Here is a 25,555-nt window from a genome sequence, read left to right as displayed (position 1 = left end):
GCCGACCCTTACCGCCTGATTACGAGGTCCCTTAGCGCCATGGAGCTTTTAACACCTGCTTTTAGCAGGTGTTAAAATCCATGGCGCTAAGGGACCATGGAGTTAATTACGCCACCGTAATTTACGGTGGCGTAATTAACGCCTTCCCCACTCCCATTATGCCCTATGGGGCAAAATGGGAATGGGGAAGGGTAAATGGGTAAATGGGGACTTACCGCCCCGCCAAGGTCGGAATGGGACGGTAAGTCCGCCAACCACCATGGCGTAAACGTAGTTTACGCCATGGTGGTAAAGTCACGGCCCAGGCGGTAACTTACCGCCTGGGTCGTAATGAGGCCCATAGATAGAGTAATCCAATCAGTCAGGTGTAAATGCGGCATGTCATAGATTATTTTGATAAATTCCACGGCCGTCTTGCTCATCGCAGTACTTACATTTGAGGTTCCGCAACCACATGAACCTTTTATTTTTTGGGAGATGTGTAATACTTTCTACTTACCCATAATCCTTAGTTAACAAAATGTCTTGTCCTCCGTACAATCAATCAATCAATCACCTACTTATATAGCGCACCCTTCACCAAAGGCAACATGGCGCTTAGAAAGCAGGACACCCCCGAGAAGCGAGAAAAGGAAGACTGAGGGGACAACCAATCCTTATCAGAAGAGAAACGTCTTGAAGTTTTGTTTAAAAGGGAGAAAGTCCCCGGTGGTTCTTAAATGGACAGGCAGAGAATTCCAAAGATTAAGCCCAGCAACCAAGAAAGATCGGCTACCCAGCCTCTCCCTCCTGCATTTAGGTATCTGCAGAAGTGCTGCGTTCGAGGATCTCAGGGACCGGGCTGGAGCATACCTGTGCAGTTTCTCCGGAATTGCCAAACAACCTTTGCCATTCAGCGCCCAGTGCATAATACACAAGGCTTTGAATTTGACCCTGGCTTCGATCGGCAGCCAGTGGTGAGATTTCCAAGCCCTCGTTACTCCTGCTCCAACCGGAATATGTGTGACCAGGCAAACTGCTGCAATTTGCAGCTCCTGCAAGTGTTGGATAAGAAAGGATGGTTGTGCCAGATATATGGTGTTGCAGTAATCAATGCTTCCATTTACACACGCTGCCTCTATTTGGGGATGAAATTTATCAGGAACAAAAGGGGAGGACTTTCTTCAACTGTTCAAGTTTAACAAACCCTGATCCACATACTGTATTCACCTGGACCTCCATCGACAGAGATTCCGGTATCTTAATACCCAAATTACGGACTGTTTTGCCTGGTTCTGGCAAAGGGCCAAGCGACGATGGCCAGAAGTCGTCAGTCCGTCCCCTGGTCACCTCTGGCAGACCAGTGATCAAGACTTCTGTCTTCCTGCCATTCAACTTGGGCCAATTTGCCTCCATCCAGGCCCAGACAGATTCCAGACACTTTTATAGTCTTATGCTCACCTCTACCTGTTCCGGGTTCAGTCGAAACAGAATTTGGGTGTCATCTGCATTAGAGAAGACCATGACACCAAACGAGTGAATGAGAGGCATCAAAGGGCGAATATACAAATTCAAAAGTACAGGGGAAAAGCTGAGCCCTGTGGAACCCCACAAGTTACCGCAACCGTGTATGAGCGATACGGGTAAAGAGAGACTGTTTGGGAATGTGAACCCAGAAAGGCACAGAACCAGTCCAATACTGCCATGGAGAACCCTACCTCCTCTAGCCTAGCTATCAAAATCTCATGATCAATCATGTCGAAGGCAGCCGACAGGTCCAACAGAATGAGGCCTGCCTTGCCACCCTCGTCTCGGATGATGGTGAGCTCATCCAGTACAGATACTAGGACCGATTCCATTCCCATCAGGGGGCGGAAGCCCATTTGACAGCTATCTAAGATGTTTTGTCCTTCAAGAAATGTCCTTAGTTGAGGGGTCACCACTGCTTCCAGCACCTTCATAAGGACGGGTATAAGTGAAATGGGCCAGTAGTTTGCCAAGACTGAGGCTTCTAGGGTAGGCTTTTTCAATAACGGTATGACCAGGGCCTCTTTCAGTTTAGAGGGAACTTGTCCCCAGATCAGGGACAAATTAACCGCTATAACTAGCATGTCATAAAAATCCTCTGACGCAAATTTAAGCAAATGCGATAAAATAGCATCAAAAGGAGACGTGGATTTTAGCCCAGCTACTGTATTTTTCTTTTCCTCCTTATTTGTTAAGGCAAAAGCAGCAAAAACATGTGGTTGTTTTTGCTTCTCTAATCGGTATCAAGGTCTCACTTTCTGGGATCCCAAGATTGCAATCTTTAACATTCCACTTATCAGTGATGCCTCTCCTGATTTCTTCAGAGTTACTAATGAAGAAACCTGGGAGATCATCACATAGCAATTGTGAACTAACTGACTCTGTATTACCACTCGGTTTTGTCAGATTGTTGATTATTTCAAATCGTTTTTTTGGGGCATTCACCACCATTTGAATGGAATCGGCATCTTCCCAGAGCGGTGATCTTGGGAGCAACGTTGCTGGCCTGTTTGACATCTCCACCAGCTGGGTGGCAGAGTTTGGCCAAGGTAAGCATGGTTCTGGATCCCCTGCTGAGAAGAGGTTTCAATCGAGATTCTCTTCTCAGGAGATGTGCAAGTACTTTGTGGTTTCCCTGCAAGGCGTTGAGAGCCAATGGTGGGCACGGCATCAGTATACCTGGGCTGATGAGGCAGTGGCTCCCATGTAATAAATAGGGCTAGGGGTTGCCAGACAGCCTTGCGAGGCATGGCCATACATTGTCTCTGGTCTGGTATGCCACCATTTGCTGGAGGGGCAATGGCTTCAGGGGGAGTGGCAGTACATTTTAGATACTGGGTTACTGTGCCTCAACAGAAGACTCCACAAGGCATCCTCCAAACCTGGTTGGCACCATTAATACTTGGCAGCTGCTCCGCTATGGTTTGGAGGAGACGAGCCTGGTTTCCATGGATGCTGGGGGCTGTGTAAAAATAAGAAAAATGCTTAGCAAAGCTGTATGGGGGGCATATTTGCAATCAGAGCCTGATTGACTCCTTGATTGAGGGAGGGGGCAGAAGCCCATTTGACAGCTATCTAAGATGTTTAAGCTGTCAGATGCCCATTTGACAGCTATCTAATCTGGTAGCATTAAAGGAAACATGGCCAGTTGTAATGGTTACGAGATGCTGCATCCCCAGTCATTTTGTTGTCTAGTCTCTGTGGAGGGACACGTCAGGCCTTCTGGGACAGTTGATACACTCCCCTCCAAATGAGATGGGGAAACACAAGTAGAACAAGAAGCACCTGGAACATGCTGAAGATTCTTCCAGTCCAAATAAAAGGTCTGTAAAGAAGAAAATGTTTAAGAAGAAAAGATAACTAAAATGTTCCCTTACATAAAAGAAAATCAATAACATTATGATCCAGGCCATGCAGGAGCATGAACAAAGAAAGACGAGAGCATGTCCCATTCTAGCCACTCTTCATTGCCCTCCTCTTCAACTTCAGACCTTGCTCAATCTTCTTTATCTCTCTTTATTTCAGATGATCAAGCTGAAGGGAAATATCTGGACAGGAAAGAGGTGGAGGCTATGTTGGCCGAGGTCTCAGATGGCATGGGGTTCTCTGAGCCAGAAGTCCAGCAAGGTTCTTTGGATTCAAAAATCAAACAGTACAAAGCATCCCTTAGGATGGGTCATCCTCTGATTTCTGATATTGAGGAAAAAATCCTATAGAATTTAAAGATCCAGACCACATTTCCTTGCCTTGTGTATGGCAAAATGTGACCCCATGAAGCGCACTGGATCCTTTCCCTCAGAAATGGTCAAAATAGATGACATCTTAACCAGTCTGGTAGAAAGGTCATCTCTGGAAGCAGAGGAAGCAGTGGTGCGTGTTCCAGTAGAACGTAAATCCAATAAAGCTTTAACGAAAATCCATACAGGTCTTGGATGTGCAACCTCTGGCTGTTCAGATGCTTTGAATTGGACTACATCTCCGATCAGCCCTAGCAAACATAATCAATGGTGACTGTGACTAATTGGATTCTGCCTTGCAGGAGTACTAGGATGAGTAGTGGTAAAATGGCCCACTCAGTCTTCACACGTCTACAAACTGAATCCCAACGCAATATAAAGCTAAAACAGGGAGAATCAAGAGATATGCATCTTTCACCTTTTGTGATAAGGTGTGGCAAGGGAAGACTATACTCTCAAGGGGTGTGTGAAGGTGAACCAGTAGTGACCCAAAAGCACAGTATCACAGTCCATTGTAAAGGGAATGTCCAATCAAGGTTCTATAAACATGTAAACAGTTTAATTAAACACACTTTTATGTGCTGGCCTACAGTCACGCAGGCAAGGCGGACCAATGTTGGGGGAACCCAGCCGACATCCAGGGACAAGGAGCACCCTGTCAGCCCATGAATACATGGGCGCTTTAATGGCCTGTGGGAACCCAGGCCAACACCAAAGATGATGCCGGAGTTTCCCAGCAGGGGCAGCGCCACCTCATTTCAGAGTTTCCCGGCAGGGGCTCTGCAGACACGTGGATGCAGAGTTGCCCAGCAGGGGCTCTGCTGACATGGGCAGGGCATCCATCAGAGACAGTGTTGCCCAGCAGGGGCACTGTCAGGGTGAAGGGCCCTGCAGAACCAGGCCCTCTGTCTGCCACGCAGGGCCAGCATCGTGCTGCAACAAAAGGCTGGCAAAGGTCAGTTTACATCCACTGATGAGCTGGAAATGGCTTGCCTCTTTTATTGTGTGCCTGTCACATGGTCACAACATGTGACCTTAGCACAAGCCCTGGAAGGGACCTTTCTCCCAGGAGGGGTGGCACACCACACACACCATCTACAAGTAGAACAAAAAGAGATTACTGTACATAAAACCACCCCAAAGGAAAGAACAGAGAAGATGCAACATACAGCAGAAAGTAGCACTCAGAGCGTAGTACCAGAGGTGGTAGGTAAGGTTTTTCAATAAAAAGGAAGCAATCCTATGATTGAAGTGGCCCTGGCAGCAAGCGGGTGTTGAGCACCGGTGAATGCAGGTGCTCTGTGGGGTCAAACAGCAGTGGTTCAATGAGGCAGGTCACAAGAATGCTTCACAGTTTGCCGAGTCAGGCTTTGGCTGCTGGGATAGGTTGGCAAGTGACACTCCAGCAGTTCAAGTTGGCAGGCGATGGTCATGAAGTGGTGATCGAGGGTGGTCGATGTGCAGTCAATGAGGCAGTGGTTCTCAGGCTAGCTGGGTGAAGCCATGATGAGTCGGTGAGGGAGCCTCCAGAGATTCGGATCAGTTTCTGACATTGAGCAGATGCTTTGCCCCTGACAAGTGAAGTGCTTTGCTAGGACTGGAGATGGAGTCGAGTTGGTTTATAAGCAGTGCAATAGTTTGGCTCGATGGATGAATGCCGACACCAGCACCAGTGACATCCGTATTGTTCAGGATGCGAGGAACATGGAGAGACCAGTGTGGTGAGATAGAACAAGGAGCTTCGCTGGTCTGGCCCTCCGGTTGCTGTGATGCCTTCGCAAAGGACTGGATGACAGTTCAGGATCTGTTCTTCTGGCAGATAAGATCCACTGAAGAATTGTTGGTGCTGGTCCGCAACACTGCTCACTCAGGATGTCCCCTGGGAGTGGTTAGGTAACATCTTACTTCTGTCTTGGACGGCTCCTTCACCTCCAGTGAAGAGCTTTGGACAGTGCAACTGACCCAAAGGAAGTCCAGCGGAGAACCTTCAGAACGTCTCTTTGGCCTTAAAGGATACTTGGGGAACTGAGAGAATTCTGTTGAAGGGGTACAAGACCTCTTCCTTTAAAGGCACAAGTCCTCAGGCAATTGGACTAAAGCTGGCTTGCTTTAGGGGACCAATCCCTGCTCCTGGCTGGAGTGGACCTTGCCCTTTTAATCTTGCACCCAAAGTGCTTTGCTCCAGAGGAAATGGAGGGGACAGGAAAGCGAAAGAGAGACAGTGAGAAACAAGATGGTGGAAGGCTTCTTCCAGTGCCCAGAGCACTCCCGCCTATCCTACTCCCACCATATTCCCTCCTACTGGCAACAAAGATCTTGGAATATGCAGCACCCTAGTGTGAGGCTACTCCTCCTGAATGGGTGTGGCCTTTAATACCTGGGCCAAGGACATCTGCCTGCTGTGCGGCTGTCTCTGAGGGAGAGGATTACCAACCCTCAGACAGCGCATCAAAAATAGGCTGGGTCCTGTGGGTTTCTCTCCTGCCATGTGGCGGTATCGTCCCATCTGACTCGAATACATAGTTCCATAGCAGAGCTGGCTCACAGGAGCTGGCACATGTGCAATACAAATGGCATGTGACGGCCATGATCATACGTATTGCCATGCACTATGGCTTAACTCAGGCATAGCTTATTCTTTGAGATGACCCTGCCACCAGCATGGAGTACTCACGATCACCGTAGTTTGAGTACAAGGGGCATATCTTAAAGGTCGCCCCTGTGCTGTAGTGACTCTGCCATTGCTGTAGCAGTCGAGTGGCCATCTTGTGACCTTTGAATCCACTCTGTGCCACAAGCAGGGTGGGTGCTGCGGATCAGGCTGCTGGAGCAGCAGGGCACTGGTGCACTGTGCTTTTGGCATGGAGATGCGGCAAGGGGGATCTGGTTAGCAGAAGAAGGAATCACCTGTATCATTTTATGTACTAATAAAAATTAAAAAAGCCAGATCTTTGCACCCTTGCCAGTTGGCAATTCCTCACAGTGACGAATTCTGGAAGTTGTGTTCCAAAGCATCTGGAGAGCCACAGGTTGCAGACCCATGATATAGGTGCTCACCTAGACTTTAGGGTCAATTGGCCTCATTACAACAAAGGTGGTAGAGGGTTAACGCTGCAAGTAGAGCTGCCGGCGCCATTATCCCTCTAACGCCTCATTACGAGGTCTGCTTGCTGGTCTCGGTAAGGACGTCTGGTAAAACCAGGCGTCTTTAGCGGGATCCGCTAGCAGACCAGGATGCTCACATCGGGCCTGTCATGAACGGGCACGTTGTGAGCATCCTGCCCATTCCCACTGAGCCCTATGGGGGCTCAAATGGGAATGGGGATGTACCGGGTCCCGGCAAAGGGAATTACCGGTCCCTCCAAGGACGGAATGGCCCAGTAATTCCCTATTCCTGGAACCCAGACCCGGTATGGGGGTAGCCATGCCGCTAAAAGCGGCATGGCTACCTCCATACTCGTAATGAGGCCCAATGTCTATGTGTCCTAAACTACGAAAACAGTCCTAGCAGGTTTCAAATGGTTGCATAAAGCCATGGAAGAGGGATCCAATTGTGCACCTTTCCTGGCAGAGATGCAGAAGCAGGTGGAGCTCCTTCTGGATATGTATTATGACAGTGTTCCCAGTACAGCCATGGTGATTAGAGCAGGCATCTCAATCAGACAGCACATTTATTTAATAGATTGGAAAACTGAAGGGTCTCATGAATCTAAGGCCTTAAAGACTCTGTTTGAAGGGAACAAGCTATTCAGAGGACAAGGTCCATAAAGCTTTTTGATCAGAAAAACATGCTGCCAAGTTAGGAAGGAAGAGGTCCTCCTTGACCCCGAGCAGCAAGTCATCACGATATAAGTTCCAGGCACATACTTCAGGTTGCAAAATCAGGCCCTTCCAGGAAGGCACAGGTGTTTCAGTCAAGATCTGGAATAGCAAATCTTCGGTTTAAACCCAAAACTCCTGACAACTATGACAACTACAGCAGACTGGTGGGTGGAAGGCTCAGGCACTTTTTTCCAGTATGGGACTGGTGGTCTTCAGATGCCTTGACTCCCTAGATGTCCCAATAGGGATACTGGATAAAGATTCTAGCCTCTTCAGATCAGTCGATCATGACCATAAAACCTATTCCAAGGTAGAGGACCAAGAGGAAAGCCATTTCCAGCATCATCTGAGAGCTGCATGGAAAGAGGGCAATTGCAAGATTTCCCCAGGATCAACAAGGTTGGTGCTATACTCTTGAGTGTTTTGGATCACAAAATGTTCGAGAAACTCAGATCGATTCTAGATCTAAAGGCTCTATATATATTTGGGAAGGGGGAGTCATTCAAGATGGAAACTCTTCAGAAAACCATCCCCTGATAGTGATGGGGATTGGTTGGTGTCTTTAGACATTCAGGATGCCTACTACCATGTGGCCATTTAACCCTCACAGAGGAAATATGCAGATTCACTATGGGGACAGTCATTACAAATTCCAGGTACTTTCTTTTGGGTTGAAAATGGCTCCAAAGGTCTTTACAAAGTTGGTGGCTCCCCTGGTGGCTCATCTCTTTCAGCAGGGGATTCAAATGTTCCCTGTTTATTCAAAGCAGACCTAAGGTGGACCATACAAGCCCATCTTCTCCAGGCCTGCCAGGCCCTTCAGGACTGGAAGTTTCTGATACATTTGCAATAATTCCACATGGTCCATTCCCAAGATCTGATCTTCATTGGGGCTCATTTCTGCACCAGAGGGGGGAAATTCTTCCATGCTTGAGAGGGAGATGATGCTCTCATGGGTTCAATCCTGATTTTGACTTACAGCTGCAGACCTCTGTCTCACTCCACTCTGTGGTTTCTTGGTTCTCTGCTGCTTCTCCCTCCCAAGTCAGAGGAAGTGTACACTGGGTTTGGACTCAATGTGGAAGCTAGGAGTTCCCCAAAGTACCATATACAGCTTTACCACCAGAGGGTCTAAGAAGATCTTAACAGGCTTGTTAGCAAGATTCTCCTTTCACCTTCAGATCAGTTGCGCTTTCATATGACATTAAGGGGCTGATTCATGGAATTATTTGCGCCAATAAACGGGGATCTGTGTGCCATTCTGCCCGCAAATCCCTGTTTAACAAATGGGGATTTGCGGGCAGAATGATGCACAAATCTCCGTATTTCGGCGCAAATAATTCCACGAATCAGCCCCTAAGTAACTGGAGCAAACTCTCAATTTTTATGGAGAATTAGGGTTAGCGTAGGGGTCTCAAACAACACCCATACAAGTATTCCCTCTAACATTTAGACAGCCCATTGTGACAAAGCCCCATTCTTTAGACTTGAGGATGGCACTGTGGTGACCCGGGGGAGCTGGACACTGCCATCCACTGTTTGATGCAGTCCTCAGAAGAGGTATATAATGAGTCCCCCAGGATACCCAACCCTAGTCTCGTGTTGTTAACACACCCTAACGTCTTGGTAAACTGGAAGCTGTCACCCATGGGACCCTTATAAGGCAAATGCCCATGGTTGCAAAAGAGTCGGAGGCTGACCGCAATTCAGATGACCACAAATGCCAGGGAAGGTGCTGCCTTGCAAACAGCTAAATAATAAGTGCTGCTCAAAATAAACCCCAGTGTCTGATTTTTTAGGGGAAGAGTGGGAAGGACAGTAAACCACGGAGCCGGTTTGACTTATTTGTACTCATTCAGAACTGCATAATGTGGGCTAAACAAAATCACCTATTTGCTTTTGTATAAAAAAATAAACTGTTGCCCTACAGGGCTTCGATTTGTCTGTCAATCACTCAGTGTACCACAAACAACTGGACCTGCTTTCCCTAACTCATGTCAATGTTTAGATCCGGCACACCACTACAGTAATTAGGGAGATGGGCCCAGAGGCAAGAGTACTCAATTAATATGGGGAAAGGGCTCACCCACACCCATGGTGGCTCCTTACAGTCACGCAGATGAAGTTACTCAACTGAGGTAAAAGCAGCACATGTGGTGAACATCAGGAATTGTAACCATGCAGGGATCTGGGGAAAGGTAAAAACAATAAGGGATAACCAGGCAGAGAAGTCGAAGAAATACATGGACGTTGTAGTACAGGTGCAGCTTAGGCTTTCATCATGTCGCTAACTCTGGATTTTGCAGGTGTTTTCAAGTTTCCACCAACTAGAGCTATTAAGCGCGGAATACCCAGTGCCTCAACCTACACCAGCAGAGGCAGGCGCATAAAGGAGAGCATGCCTGCCCGCCTCTAATGACTATGGCAGGGAGCATACCAGACTGCCATCACCCTGAAGAGGAACCAACGTTGCGTGAGGAAGTCGGAACAGCAGGGGAACAGCACACCAGAGATGTCAGTGACTTTGAGTAGGTGCACCATCATATGCCCCACCCCACTGAGACCTGCTTCCAGACAGCACACAGCCCAAAGCAGTGCCTGCCATACATAAGGCAGTACAAAAAGAAAAGTAGAGAATACTTAACAGCACAGAACAACGCACTGTGACTGTAAAGACACTGTAGGGTGCCACAAAGTGCCTACTGCCCATTAAAGAAAGCAAGCTATAACAAATTGGCCAGCATTATAGCACCAGGCATCCTGTGGAACTGCACATTCCTGCCTAATCGAATAGTGACACCAGTGTCAAAGTGCAAGCGCAGTGTCACCTTCACCATCACGCCCGCACAATACATCGCCAAATCGCTCATGTAACCCACATCTGGCAAAACGCAGCCCTAACCCCAATGGAAAACACTCCACACATGAAGCCAACATGGCAGAAGACCCCACAGCATTACCAGCGAGGACAATCACCCAAGGATTGCTTCCTGAGAACAACATGTGGCTAGACTCAACCTAAGGGACATTCATGAACCCTTTTTGACCCATATGGACCAGGATCCGCGCTCAGGTGGGAGTTGTGGTAACAACAGTTTCAGCTACATACAAAATCGCGGAAGGTCACAGACCCCGAAGACAGGCAAAAACTCCTGATGTTCAACCTAGGGACCCTGGCACTAAGGCTATGCAATACCCTAAACAACAGAGGCATGGAGGACGATTATGATGCAGCCAAAACAGTTCTAACTAACAAATTCAAGCAACAACTGAACCCCAACTTTGAGAGATTTCAAGTGAGTCAAGCACACCCAATGAAAAGATTGATGACTTTCACAGTCCCCTTAGAGAAATGGCAATAGGATTCGATTTTCCGGATGAGGAGTTTGAAGTCCGCCAAGAAGTTAACCATTGGCTCTTGTCAGAAAAGCTGCGAGGGTCATCCTGTCAGAAGCCAACTTCCCAATAGAACGTGTACTTTCAATGGGACGCCAACGAGTATGCACAGATGCACAGGTAGCAGCAATGGAGACGATGATCAGTTGTCTGCCACTAGAATTTGAGAATCCCGAAAACTCCACAGAAACAGTCAACACCCTGCAGAATGTTAAGGATTCTAATGGGACGTTACACACCAGACCCAGACTCTTTATACTGGCCTAGGCTGCAGCGCACAATTAAAACACTTTTACTTTATTTTCTAAGAATTCACATTGAGATGGCACCCAACCCGTCTCACACCCCCATTTACAAATACTCCAGGCCACAATGGACCATGAACCAGGCGGGTGGGTGGTAATACAATATTTATTTATTTTGAAAATCCAAATGAAATCACACAAATTTAATACTGGGCAGCAATCATCAGTGGGGTGAGAATTAGTCTGTACAATGATAGAATACACTTAGTTTGACCTTCTAAAATATCATACACAAGGCACAAATGAATGGGAGCAATTTTACTTTGCGGGTAGATAGCACCAAGGTAAGATATCCCTCTGCAACGCTCCCTCAAACCCAGATTAACTGAATTTTGGGTGGATAGAAAGGAGTAGTAACGAGTCGGGTTTACTAGGCAGCAAACAGAATTAAAATCCAACCTTCCCCACAAAACCTTTGCAATTGCTCAAAATAGCACTCGGAATTAGTAAATATTTGTTTTACATGTGCAGTTGAATGAATAAGGTAGAAATGAGTAAGGCTAGATCAGAGAAGTCAGAACACTTGTAAACTATAAGGCAATGTACTAGCAATGGGCATACGATTCAGAAAATCTACTTTGGAAGGAACACACAATGCCGCAAATCACATGTGGAGAAATAACATTCGCTAATTTTCATGGATTTAAATGTCAATACAACTTTCAAAACGGGTGAAATAGACACAATTGGAATGCAGTTTTTATGCTGAGAGACAAATGCACATCACGGGCTTAATATGAAAGTGAAAGGGGAACCCTAAATGAATGACAGTATAAGATTCTCAACGGGAAACGAAATTCAGTTTTTGAAAGAAAAAGCAGTTGACAGGGAAAATCGGTTTTGTTAGTAATGTGTTTCTTTTACTGAAACTATATTTTAGTGATTAGATTGTTAAAGAAAGGCACGGTATGTGAGGAAGTTACTTGCAATGGCAACCTATCCATGCTGCATTCAGCTCTACATGGGAATTAATAAAATTAAATAAAATAGTACTAAGGACTTACACAGGGACTGAAATGAATTGGAAAGAATGGTGCTTACACAGGGAAATGAACTCAGAATTTCCTAAGGACAGGGTACACAAATGATTCTGACAATTTTAAGGATTTTGCTAGGGCAGTTTTATAGGATTTCTATGGGATTGGACATAATACAAGGTAAAAAAAGCAAGGATACAGTTTTTGGTTGCTGGGGAAGGGAAATACTCACAACAATCACTTGAATGGGGTTGCATGGGCAGTGGACCGGGTTTCTGGACAGCGAGGTAAGGTCTGGCCACTGTACACCGTGGCGGGCTCTCCTAGAAGGGAACAGCTGGGCCTGGTCTTGTCACTGGACAGTGAGCTGAATCAGCTGGTCAAGCAGGTAGCACGGCAAGCAGGTGGCGCTGGATAATCCCAATGAGGATTCAGCCACCTTTCCCCTTTCTCCCTGAATTAGTGGGGTTTTAATTCTGAAGGGTTCTTCAGCCTGGATAGGAGGGTCTGCATCAGCTATCCCTTTCTTGGCAGTGGAATCTGAAATCTGCAGGGTGAGTATGAACTGTCTGGATTTCAGAATGTTGAAGCTGGAGGATGACATCACAGGATTATACTATGGGGGCAGGCTTTGGCTGGACATTCCTCTAACAACTGCCTTCCTGTCAGCCAGGTTGGACTTCAGGGACATGACATCAGTTTGATGGTGTGTTATTACAATGCATACATCACTCCCACAGTTAATTTTGCCAAAAATCTGTTATGACATAAATTGCAAATTTTTACAGTTGTGGCGCTTTTGCAAATCACATAGGCAAATGACATATTTCACAAAGAGCATGGCATTCCAACTCCCACGTTTGTACGGTGTCATTTAGACCTTCTAATAATTTTCCCCAATTTCAGCGGGAACCGTCTCCCCTAAAAATCTATAAATAGGTGCACTGAAACAGATTAATGTGTGTCATATTTACATCCAACTTTCATAACCGGGTCCTTTGCACTTTTCCCAGAAATGTAATTTTTCCAGCATTTGCGTCCACAACCTGTCAGAAAGGCCTACATCGTCTTGTTTTAAAAGCGCAAAATTTACATTCATAAGTTTTCAGGTTACAGAAATAACAATTTTAAGAAGAAATGTCTTTAGAACCAAGTCGTCCGGCTTTACCCCTAAAGAGGGGCAGTCTTCCAACCCTCCAAGCCAAATGTCTTTCTCTGGCCCACTGGCACAGAGGTTGTCATGACAATTACTTTGAAGTTCTTCAGTTTGAGTAGAGAGGAGGTGTCACCAGGACATCACACCTATGTGTCCTGGAAATCCTTTGTCTTCTGGCTGCAGAATGCCAAGCAGTCTGATGAAGCAGTCTGATGAGATTGTGAAATCCCCCACCTTGGCCCTTTCGAGTTAGTAGGGGAGATTCCTGTCCCAGGAAAGGCAGGGTCCTTTGAACCCAGGGCCTGTCAAACCTGTTTCTTGCTGGCCTCACAGAAAATATGTATTTTATTTCTTTTTTTACCTGAACCAGAAAGCAAGTCTGTTTGAATTAAATATCCTATATATGTTTTAAAACAAACCCCATCACATTTCTATGCAAGGAAACGGTCTTAATTCAACATTTTCTCTTTCAAACTGATATTGTCTTGTTTGTAAAAAGCACAATTTTACACATGGTTAATTTTCCTTGAATGTCACTTTACAAAATGCAGCTTTCTCTCGCATTTGTGTTTCGAGCATTTCCATAGCCCTAGTCATTTCTACCACACAGGAGTCTCTCCAAGGCAAGGGTCCAATGAAACTGACATAATCACAGAGCGAGAGGGCTTCTTGTGAAGGGCTTGTCTGTGATATTTTGTTGCAAAAAGTCAAGCTTTTTACGTACGACTTGTAGTGCAGTTCTTTGCTATTTCACTGGTCTTGCCTGACACAGCCTGTCATTCAATAAGGAATGCCCCGTTTTGCTGGAGCACAACCTGAATGTGGAGGAACATTGCTGGGTCTTACTGGAACCAAATTGTGTACAGTTGAAAGGATGGAAAGGGCATCAGTGCGCAGTCATTTTTAAATGCAGAACGCTTACTTTTTTCCAAACACTGAGCGGGCAGCATGGCAGCGCTGCCTTGGGCACCTCTTCTCTAGTGCCAATGAAGACATTACTGGCAGCAATTCTCAAGGTGTTCTGTGTTTGCTCTTGCCCCATATGTGTCTGGTGAAACAGTGCAGCCATCATTTTAGTAGCTGCAAAAACGCAGTTCTGATGCTAGGGAAGAGTGCTCAACAGAGCCAGCTCAGCCATTCTGCTGGGGACTGCTGAGATGTAGTTTGGGGAGGTAAGGGATTCTGCTGGGCTGGTACATGTATCCCACAAGAAGGGATGCATACATTTACCCCAAGACCAAGAAGGTCGGCGGCCTTCAAGTGGTGTGGGGTGGGCCCTGGCATAAGGATTAACCATGGCCGGCACTAATCACTGTCTGCAACAAATGCGGAAAAGTCAATCACTATGCATCAGTCTGCCAATACTCAGCCACCCTTAACCAACCCGACAACAAAGCTACAGGACCACCAGGTAACAGAACCAGTGAACCTCGCAGAGAGAGCAAGTTTGACAACAGTTGCACCAGTAGATACTCATCAAAGCTTCACACTCCTAAAGACAAAGGGAGAGCATGAGCGGTAGAAGCAGACAGCAGTGATAGTGATGAAGAGGAGCAGTCGAGAGGCAACTCATCCCTCAAACACCACAATACAAGAAGCCAAAGATATCAGCCATCAAATCCTGACACAAGCACACTCAACCAACATGCATGATCCTGGCCGAAGGAACACTAACGAAAATGATGATTAACACTGGCACCACCGTCAACATGATTCCTGCAACATCATATGAAAGACTCTCCCTTCGCCCACAGCTACAACGCAAGTCTGTCCATCTGTACGGGGGGTGCAAGAAGCTGCTACCAGTAAGAGGCTCTTTCAAAATAGAACTGGCATATGACAAAGAAAAATGCAGTTTTTGCATCTACATGGTAGATGCGGGCATCAAAGCACTACTCAGCTGCAAAACGGACAATGACTGAAACTGATCCAGTTTGCATTCATGATCGACACCAAAAGAATAGAGCACCTCCTCGACAAACAAGCAAGACTGTTTCAGGGCAATGGGGGCCACAAAACATACCATAAAACTGCACATTGACCACAACGTGGAGGCCTGGGAAGTTCAACATAGGAGAGTCCCGTTCCACATGAGGGCAGTGGTGGAGGCAGAACTCAAGAGGTTGGTGGACCTCCACATAATAGAGACAACGACAGGCCTGACACTGTGGCTGTCACAAATGGTTGTGTCTGCAAAGTCCAAACAACCACAGGCAGTCTGCATCTGCCCAAAGTTGCGTCAGGAGGGAGCGACATATTACCCCCTCCATAGATTAACTCATCGTGGATCTTACCGGGACAACAACCTTCAGCAAACTAGACTTAAAATCTGGATACCACCAGATCAAGCTCGCCAAAGAATCCAGGTATAGTATGACATTTTCATCTCACCTTGGACTGTGGAGATATCAACGTCTCAATTTAGGGTTCTCCTCGGCAGCAAAGGTGTTTTAACATGAGATCGGAAAAAGTATTGCAAGATCTACCCAGCATCACCAACATCAGCAATGATATCCTGGTCTACAGGAAAACAGAGAGTGAACTTGAATCTCGGTTAGCTGCAGCACTCCAATGGCTAGAAGAGTCTGGACTAACTCTACATGCAAAGAAGTGCGAGTTTGGGAAGAAGGAGATCAGCTTTTTTGGAAACATGTTCAATGAGAAGGGGTGACCCCAGACTCCAGAAAAGAAGCAGACATTAAAAACACCAAAGAGCCTTGCAGCATTAAGGAACTTGGCAGCTTCCTAGGGTTGGCTACCTACTGTTGGATGTTCATCCCAGACCTAGCCACCACAGCAACACCACTAAGGGATCTCACGAAGGCAAAAACCACCTGGGAGTGGGACAGCCACAAGAAGCTGCCTTTCAACTCATCGAGACGCCACCATGGCTTTCCTTGCTTTGATTCCACCAGGGAGACAGAGCTGCTCATAGACCCAGTCTGGTAGAGCTGGGGGAGGTCCTAACACAGAAAGACAGGGAAGGGACAATCTACCCCATAGCATTTGCAATCAGAGCGCTAAGACCAACAGAGAAGAACTATGTACACATCGAAAAGGAAGACATTGAAAAGGAAGCCTTAGCCATCTTGTGGGGGTGCTGGCACTTTCATGTGTACATTGCGGGGAACCCTGTCAGAGTGTTCACCGATCACAAACCACTGGTGCCTGATAGATCAGCAAGGAATATCGAGGCTTGGTACCACCAGAAATTGAATCCGTCACAAAGTCAAAGTTATGAATATAACAATTCTGTACAGATACAAATATCAAAGTAGATAGCTATCTGGCTCCCAAGTGCCTCGCAGTGTGTACCAGCAGACACAGTGAGGGGTAAGAATACTGGTCATCACAAGGCATGCAGTATTTATACACAGTCTTGGTCATTGCCCACCCCTTCTCCAAACTAATAGGTTCCACATTTGGGTTTCTGCCCAGTTCACATGACAAATATAACAATATTAGTTTATGCTTTTGACATGTTGTCCTATCCTTGGAGATTCAATGGCGATATTGGTTCTCCATCTCAAGTTCACATGGTTTTAGTTTGTCTGCCATTCAGTTCTGATGTTTGTATATGGCTGAAGCTATTGCTGCAGACAACACTTGAATTGAGGTTCACTGTGGCTCCAAGGTTCCTTAAAGATACAATACTGGCAAACTTTGTTTTATTCAGCTGTGTAGATCTTTCCTTGTTTCTTCAGCTTTAGGATAAATCCTGTTCCAAGAGATGCATAAAGGATTTCTTCCAAAACACACGCCTGTAGTTGCTTTGCTTTGTGTGCTGTTGTTTGAAAGAGGATGAGTCTATAGGCACAGATAACACTTTGAATGGGAGTTAATTTTGACTACAAGGTCTCTTTGCACAGGAAAAACATTTCTGCTTTTGGCAGTCCTAGTGTTGACATAGGCTCAAAGGTCATTCTGCTCAGTGGCAGCTGAAAACATGGTCAATCATTTCTGAACAGACAGCAGGAGTTGAGATCAAAATGGCAGATGTTTTCAAGATGGTGCCAAATTCAATTCTATCTAAATCGAGTTAATCATGGGTTTTAATACACATGCGAATGTCTTAGGCCAATGTTCATAATCAGTTGGTATTCATGTGAATACGGTTTAACAAACACTTCTTTTGCCTTAAGCCAAGAGCATTTACTCAAACATTCCTATTATTCAAGATCCATGGATAAATAACTGTACACCCTGAATCACATTCCTTAAAAACATCAATTGCCATCATCTTTTTGATGGTAGTATCCTGCATTACTAAGGCAATGGTTGTTTTCTCAGGCACTTGTAGCCTAGGTCCTAGTGTACCTACTGCTTGTGCACAACATCCTCCTATCATGGAACATATGACAGGGAGACATTGTACACAACAACAACAGAACAGAAGAATACCAAGAATCACCATTAAGACTGCAAAGATCTTCCAACCCCATGATCGTAAAAAGTCCCAAAACCAAGTACTAAGATTCCAATTTCCCTCTGGGACATGCACTTCAGTACTCAAGGTATGTAGATTTTGAATTGCCTTGAATATAGTAGGGGAGGAGTTGGGTACAAAAACACAGCATGCGGATCCCACCATTTTACATACCCCACCAGGCTCAGCTAGAATAATGTCTAACACCATTCTATTTTGAATGGCCACTAATCTAATTGCCTTTTGCTCCAGCGTCATGTTGTACAGAATAGCAGTGGTCCTATTGATGGTCTTTTCCAGTACTCTTGCTAGTCTTCTAATATCTTCAGAGTTCATATTCTGTCCCCAAAATGGCACAAAGGATTTTGCTACATCACCAAGGTGTATCACCATTCTCATCCAACCTTAGATGTGCTCTAGAGACTTCAGTGGTGGTAGCCACGTATACCCCTGGCAAGATAACCAAATAACAAGTACCCTGCCAATCTCTAGGTAACCAAGAATAGGCCTCATTGCCACAAACAAAGTAAACGGGGTCTCCTACATACAAAGGTCTGTCCTCAATGGTTCGATTCGCAATGTTAGTACAACCCTCGAATGTACCCATTGGCTGAGAACCTTCCCTTTGTATACAGAAAGAAACAGAGTTGGGGCTATATTAATAGTATAGGAAGGAGGCATGGCATCCCGGTTGCCTATGGGAACCATCTTGATGGAAATCAATGACTGAAAAGGTCTAGAGAGTCTATCAGAAGGCCTAATAGAAGCAACATTGAATTTGCTTCTATTTGCAAAGAGAGAACATCCCAGAGGTGTTAGGACTCATTTTTCAAATTCATTTAAATTAGTCCCATCGAAGTTCCCAGAAATACTATAATTCCAACGACCAAAGAATAATGCCCTGAGTGAGACATAACATGCAGTAGTTAGAGGAAGAGGATTAATATACCAGCCCCGTCCCTTTTCCCCTGTTGTGGCAAGTGTGAACACACCCAGCAGTTTGTTCTATTCAGTATTGCATGGGTCGCATTCATGATGATTAAGAGAGTGTTATTTTGATAACCCTGTCTATGTTGGGAGTCTCAAGGAGGAAGAGTGTGCAGATGCACGAAAGGTAGAGACACAGTGGAGATTATTTCAGTGGGTAACAGATTATCAAATGGATGTACCTGTTCTATGTACTAGAACCCAAGCGTAAATATAACTATGAAACAGACCAGTACTATGATTAAAAAACAATGGCCCTCATTCCGAGTTAGGACTACACCATGGAGTAAATAGCTCCATGGTTGGCAACCATGGAGCTATTTACTCCATAGAATACCGGCATGGTGAATGGAGTAGTTTCCGGTCCATTCCAAGGTTGGATGGACCGGTAATTCCCCATTCACCATAGCCCTTCCCCATCCCCATTTCTGCCCACATAGGGCTCAATGGGAATGGGGAAGGAGGTAATTATGGTGCCGTAATTTACTCCAAGGTCACTTTGCGGGTCCCGTAATTTACTCCTGCTAAAAGCAGGAGGTAAAGAGGGACCCGCAAAGGGAACTCGGAATACGGAGGTAAGGGATTACCGCCATCGGTGCCCTTACAGGCGCCGGTAATCCCTTACCTCCAACCTCGGAATGACCCCCAATGGGTCCTCAAGGACCATGATCTTCGATGAACAGATTGTTTATCAGCCATGAGACCAATAGCTTAATCGGCATGAGTGGATTTAGGAAGGGACATTTTAGAAGCCTATCCGTTAGGCTCTTTTAGTTCATCCGTTGGTGGCTCCTGACCACCTGGCCCATCTTGCTTGAAGGTAACTTTGCCGGTCCCTGCCTCTTATTTATTTTTCAGTGAAGGAGTTACAAGGGACTGGCTCAACGTTGATATCTTGTGGGCACAGCCGATGCTAAGTCTAAGTCTAAATCTGATGTCTTGGACGCAGATCGTAGCTCAAGACTCCAGGTACAGCGGGATTTGTGAACAGAATGTCGTTGCTTCCTGAAGGAAGTGATGAAGCCTAAGCTCAATGATGAAGAAAGGTCCAAAGAAGAACTTGAAGGCAAAGCAGCAGTCTCCCCAGGCCGCACGGGCTCAGGAAGGATTTCTGTAGGCAAAACAGGTTTATGATGAGAATCAAAGTGAACAATTTCCTTCTCTTTCCCTTTGTCGTGGGGTAGAAGAAAAGGTATCTCCTTGGCGTGCGTTGTGTGGATCCAGTGTTGTTTCCCTTCCACTGGTACAGCTGTCTGTGTGGCCAATAGGACTTGGTACGGTCCTCTCCAGCGAGGTGCGAGACAGGAGGCTCTTTCAAATGATTTAATGAGCACCCAGTTGAGTCGATGACCTGGATCCTCGTATTTTACTGGAAGGGCTTCTCGCACCTGTTGATAAATCAAATGCAAGTTTTGAGTTAACTGGTCACAGTACTCAGAAAGGAACAAATGCTCTACATCTTTTAGCCGCTTGGGTTTGGGTACATTCCAAATATTGGCTGGTCTCCTCATGATTATCTCATAGTGAGAGAGCCCTGTCCTAGACTGTGCAGTCGTCCGCATGGACAATAGAGCTATCGGTCCTTCATTGTCTAAACTTGCTGAACCCTCAGCCCACTGTTTAAGTTCGTCTGGAGTGGCATCAGCCTGAATATCCTTTATGCAACTAATTCCTACATCTATTCCACAAGTGTTGGTGACCTCTTTTGTTATATACATTTTGGAATGCAAATCAGTGGCAGTCTGTTTGGCTATTCTGTCAGCAAAACGGTTTCCTTTCCCAACATCATCAGTTACTTTCTGGTGTGCTGGGCACTTCATTATTGCTAACTGGTTAAGAAGTGCAAGTGCCGAAAGTAGCCAAACTAACAGGGTACCATGTTGTGTCTTAGTTCCATGCGAGGTCATAAACCTCTCTCTGGCCATAGTCGACCAAAGTTGTGAAATACCCCAAAGGCATACTGGCTGTCCGTATAAATATTAACACTAAGCCCTTCGGAAAGTTCACAAGCCCTGGTCAATGCAATAATCTCTGCGGCCTGCGCAGAATTATGTGGAATTCTTTTGGCTTCTACTATGGTGCTTAAAGTGGTAATTGCATAAGCAGCAGTGGATGTACCATCCGGAAGTTTGAAGCAGGAGCCATCACAAAACAGCTCCCCTCGTGGTTTCTTTAAAGGTGTATCAGTTAAATCAATTCTGCCTTTCGTTTATTGCTCTGTGTATAGTGGCAGTCATGTGACATCTTGTCACTGCAAGCAGTTTCTTGCGGATGAGGCAATGGTTCAGCTTGATTTAATTAGCAACATCTCTTAATTTGGATATGCGGTGCAAATAGAATCAGCTCATACCTTGTTAGTTGTGCTGATATGAGATGTTGCATCTGCATTCTGTTTAATAGAACATCTACAGAGTGAGGTACCATCACGGTTAAGGAGTGACCCAGAACCATAGCCTCACTTTGTATTACAGATGCAGCGGCAGTAGCAACAGCTCTCAAATATCTCGGCAAAGCGCATGCAACAGGGTCAAGTGTGGAGGAAAAATAACCACACTGTCTATTCTTTCCACCATGCTCCTGCATTAACACAGCCAAAGTGCATCCATCACATTCATGCACATACAAAATAAAGGCCTTGTCTTAATTTGGTGTGGCCAAAACTGGTGCTGAACACAACGGAGCCTTGAGCAGATCAAAAGCTTTTTGGCAATCCATGTTCCGCGGTAAAGCCAAAGAAATGCCCTTCTTTGTCAATGCCAACATTGGTTTTATCATTAATGAAAAGCTAGGGATCCACTGTATATAGTATGAAGCCATGCCTATCAAGGGTCTGACCTCTTTCTGTGTATTTCGGAAAGACATGCTAGAGATGCTTTGTATCTGTTCAGGTTTCAGTCTTCTCCCCTCCTTTGACAGGAGATAGCCTGACCTCCTGTCGACAATATTGAAACTTTTTTTAATGAAGCCTTATGCCCATGTTCTGCTAGATGGATAAGCAGCAACACAGTGGCTTCTTTGCAAGCAACTTCTGAATCTGGAGCTAAAAGAATATCGTCAACATACTGCAACGATGTACAGGTGGAAGGAAACTCAAGTGTACCAAGCTGTTCCTTCAAAGCTCTACTATAAATGCTTGGACTCTCAGTGTACCCTTGTGGCACACGAGTAAATGTAAACGAGCGTCCCCCTAGGGTGAACGCGAACAAAGATCTACTGTCAACATGTAAAGGAATACTAAAGAAAGCATTCTTTAAATCCACAATCCACAACATTAAAATGAGTAGCTGGAGCCAGATTCATTGTCAATATTGTAGTCACATCAGGCACAATCGGAAATTGTGGAGCAACAATTTTATTAATAGCGCGCAAATCAATAATAAAACGGAAAGGAATTGCATTATCCCCTTTCTTACACACCAGTAGAATCTGACTATTTCACAAACTTCCTGCAATTTCCTCAATCACTCCTCGATGTACAAAATCAGAAACTATACTTTTCAAAGCTTGTTCACCGTCCCCTGAAATCTTGTACTGTGGAATACGTGGCAATTTAACACCTGTTTTCCACATAATTTTAATAGGCTCAATTTGCAAAATACCAACGTCATTATCATTTACCGCCCATAAACATGCCGGATCCATATCCAATTCAGTCTGTAAAGGCCTAGTCAAGAATTGTGAAACAGAAGTTCTTTGAGGTGACATTGTTAGATGCACTCTGTCCGGAGAACAGTAAATTACAGCATTCAATTCTTTCATCAGATTCAACCCCAACAAATTTTCACCACAATTCGCCGTCAAAAGAAATAGACATGAATTTGTGAATGGCCCCAGTGAAATTGTTAATGGTTGAGAAATCGGACTAAACACTGGTGTACCAGTGAACCCTACAGAAATGTTGTTCTGCCTGACAGTGGAATATCTGGAACCCATGAATGATCAACAGAACACTTCTGTGCTCCCGTATCTATCAAAAATAGATGCTTCCTATTCCCCACCTTCATCTCAACGTAGGGACCTTTCTGATCGACGCAAATAGGTACTGGTTCCAGACACTGCTTCGGGCTGGCCTAACAGAACAGTACATCATCAAATGCAAGATCCTGAGAAAAAGAAACAGTCAAAGGATTATCAAAAAATGTCCCATTATTAACACTATGCTGCTGACTATCCTGTGAAAATAACTGTTGATTCTGAGCGAACTGACTTCTACCAGTACCCCCTCTCCCAGGACGGCCTCTGGATCATCTACCCATGGTACCATATGTGTTATTTGATCGCTGCTGAAGGATCAGGCATTGGGGTCGCCAATGACCTTCTTGTCTACAATAAGCACACTGGTTCATGTGTACAGGGCCTATTTGTGCATTACTCTGTGGTGCAAATTGACCTCTAAACTGTGTATTCCCACCTCTGGTTCCTCTTACTATTTGCTGCAACAAAACATTTGTTTTCAAGTCTCCCTTCTTCTTTTCTATCTTCTCTTTTTCAGTATTAACCCTATACTCATAACACTGAGCCATATCCAATACTTCAGACTGCGTTTTAGCTTGTCAGGTCCTTTCGGAAGCTATAATTTGTGATTGGATATCAGGCAACAATCCACGCACAAATTTGTCTACAAACAGCCTTTTCCTGACTCAGTACTTAAGTCCTGACCGCTGAAATCGGAAAACACTTGGTCGAGCCGATTAAAAAATTCGGTAGCGCCTTCAGATTTCCCCTGGATGCAAGCTCTAAGCTTGTCCCAAACTATTCTTCTCTCTGGAACCAAAGTCTTCCATTTAGTTACTATTCTGCCTGGCAGTGTCAATATCACCTGTGACGGTTTCTCACCAGCATTCCTTTCTCCATCTATCCGTACCAAGTTAACCCATGTGTCACCCAGCGCTGCCTGATCATCTACAGTTCTAATCTGTTTCCATAAATCAGCAGGTAGGATCACAGGGAACATCAAATCTATATCACCCAGCGTGAAAACTGATGAATGCAAGACAGATTCAATTTCTTTATAAAATCCTGTTGGATTCTTCCTAATATCTGGAATTGTTTGTCTAATGGTATTCACTTCCTGTCTAGAAAATGGGACATGCACAAACTGTGATACATAGTGTGCTTCAATAGTAGTGGCTGGTGTGCCTTCTGCGGTATCAGCTGGAATTACTACTTTGGGAACAAATGTCGGAGGAACCTCCCTCATTGGCAATTGTGATGTAGGCAATTCTGAATGCTTATTAAGCAACAAAGCTAAATCTATTGACAAAGTAGTCAAAGCAGTATCGAATCTGTGGGACAACAAACCTTTCTCTTCATAAACTCATCTTGTAGATACTCTACCATCACCTGTATCACTTTCCTTTGCATTGCCGGAGCAAACTGACTAAACGTGTCATGCACTTCAATGGGAGAAATTGAAACATCCGAAATCCATCTAAGAGCGTCCCTTGTGCAAATGTGCGCTTCATCACTTATTGGTTTCAGTGAAGGAAGAAATCGCCTATATGAGGCTTCCAATCTATTACCATCTAATTCATCATTCTGTGACCGATCGAGCTCCCTTTTAAACTCAAAAACCTTCTCAACATGCTCATGTACTTTCTCCGCAGTGTCCCTTGAATGGGCAAAGGCATTCAAATCCCTCAACCCCTGCGGGACATTCATGTCTGTCAAATCACTCCAAATATCAGCTAAGTGCGTTCCCATCCTCTCTATCAAAATAGCCTGTTCGGGAATACTTTCTTGGACAGCAATTGCAACTAAAACAGCAAATTCTTCACCCTCTTCTATATATTTCTTAGCCCATGCATATAATTTTCTTTTTCTAGCTTTCGATACTGTACCACAAGTCACTATTCTTGAATCAGCACTCGCCTCTTCAATCGCTTCAAGTGGAGCAGAACCACTTGGAAAAGAAAGTTCAGACAAATCTTGTTTAATAGGCAGTGGAGACACTACCGCTGGTGGTAAAGACGGAATTAAGGGAACGGCAACTGTCCGTAAGGGCGAGGATGCAGAAGGGGAACCAGCAACAGGAAGAGGAGCAACAGCTGGAGGAGGAGCAACAACGGGAGGAAAAGGAACAACAACGGGAGGAGGTGCAACAGCGGGAAGAGGTAAAACAACAGGGAGAGTCACATAGGAGGTGGTGCAGTGGCAATAGCTTATCGATGAACTCGTCTGAGGTATGAAAATCCTGAGACGGATATATTTTCTGTATTCCAAGTTGAAAAGCCCTATCCATACTTCTAACAGATTCTGTTTCTGTTGATCATACAATAATATTTTTCAGTATTAGAAATATGTCGACGTGTATGGTTTTCTTTACTCTTAACTTGCTGCATAGCTTCCTTTCTCCATTCCTTAATTACATCAAAGGCTGCAGGTCTAGCCTTTTTCTTCAACAATATAGACTCTAAGTACTCTATACAGGCAATTTCAAAACTACCATGAACTGGCCACTGAAATTCGTAAGCATGTCTAGTTTGTCTGTGCCAAATATCGTTAAATACAATACTATTACGGTCGTACTTACAGTACATTAAACAAGCCGGTGAGCTAACAGATGGCGCCGATTGGTCAAGTCCCAAAGATTGTCTGTCTCTGCGGAATAAATCCCTGAAACAGGCAGACAATTTCCCAGGCATGTCAGATTACTGGGGTTACGTGGCGTTGTTTGTACACGCGAGAACAAATCTGCAACCAATATCAGGATTCTTAGGAATCGGGGCACGAATCACCTGATT

General features: G+C 45.2%; 1 long non-coding RNA gene across 1 annotated transcript in view; it reads right to left on the bottom strand.

The window, feature by feature from the left end:
• Positions 1-11,356: 11,356 nt before the first annotated feature.
• The window catches only part of LOC138526156 (uncharacterized), a 134,448-nt gene continuing 120,249 nt past the window's right edge, over positions 11,357-25,555 (bottom strand). The window contains exon 3 of the long non-coding RNA XR_011283511.1: positions 11,357-20,200. This is a non-coding gene — a long non-coding RNA (uncharacterized lncRNA). The remainder of the gene's footprint in view (positions 20,201-25,555) is intronic.

This window comes from Ambystoma mexicanum, chromosome 7p, assembly GCF_040938575.1.
Source record: "Ambystoma mexicanum isolate Mex_15411 chromosome 7p, UKY_AmexF1_1, whole genome shotgun sequence".
Classification (NCBI taxonomy): Eukaryota; Metazoa; Chordata; class Amphibia; order Caudata; family Ambystomatidae; genus Ambystoma; species Ambystoma mexicanum.
This window is presented reverse-complemented; position numbering and strand designations above follow the sequence as displayed.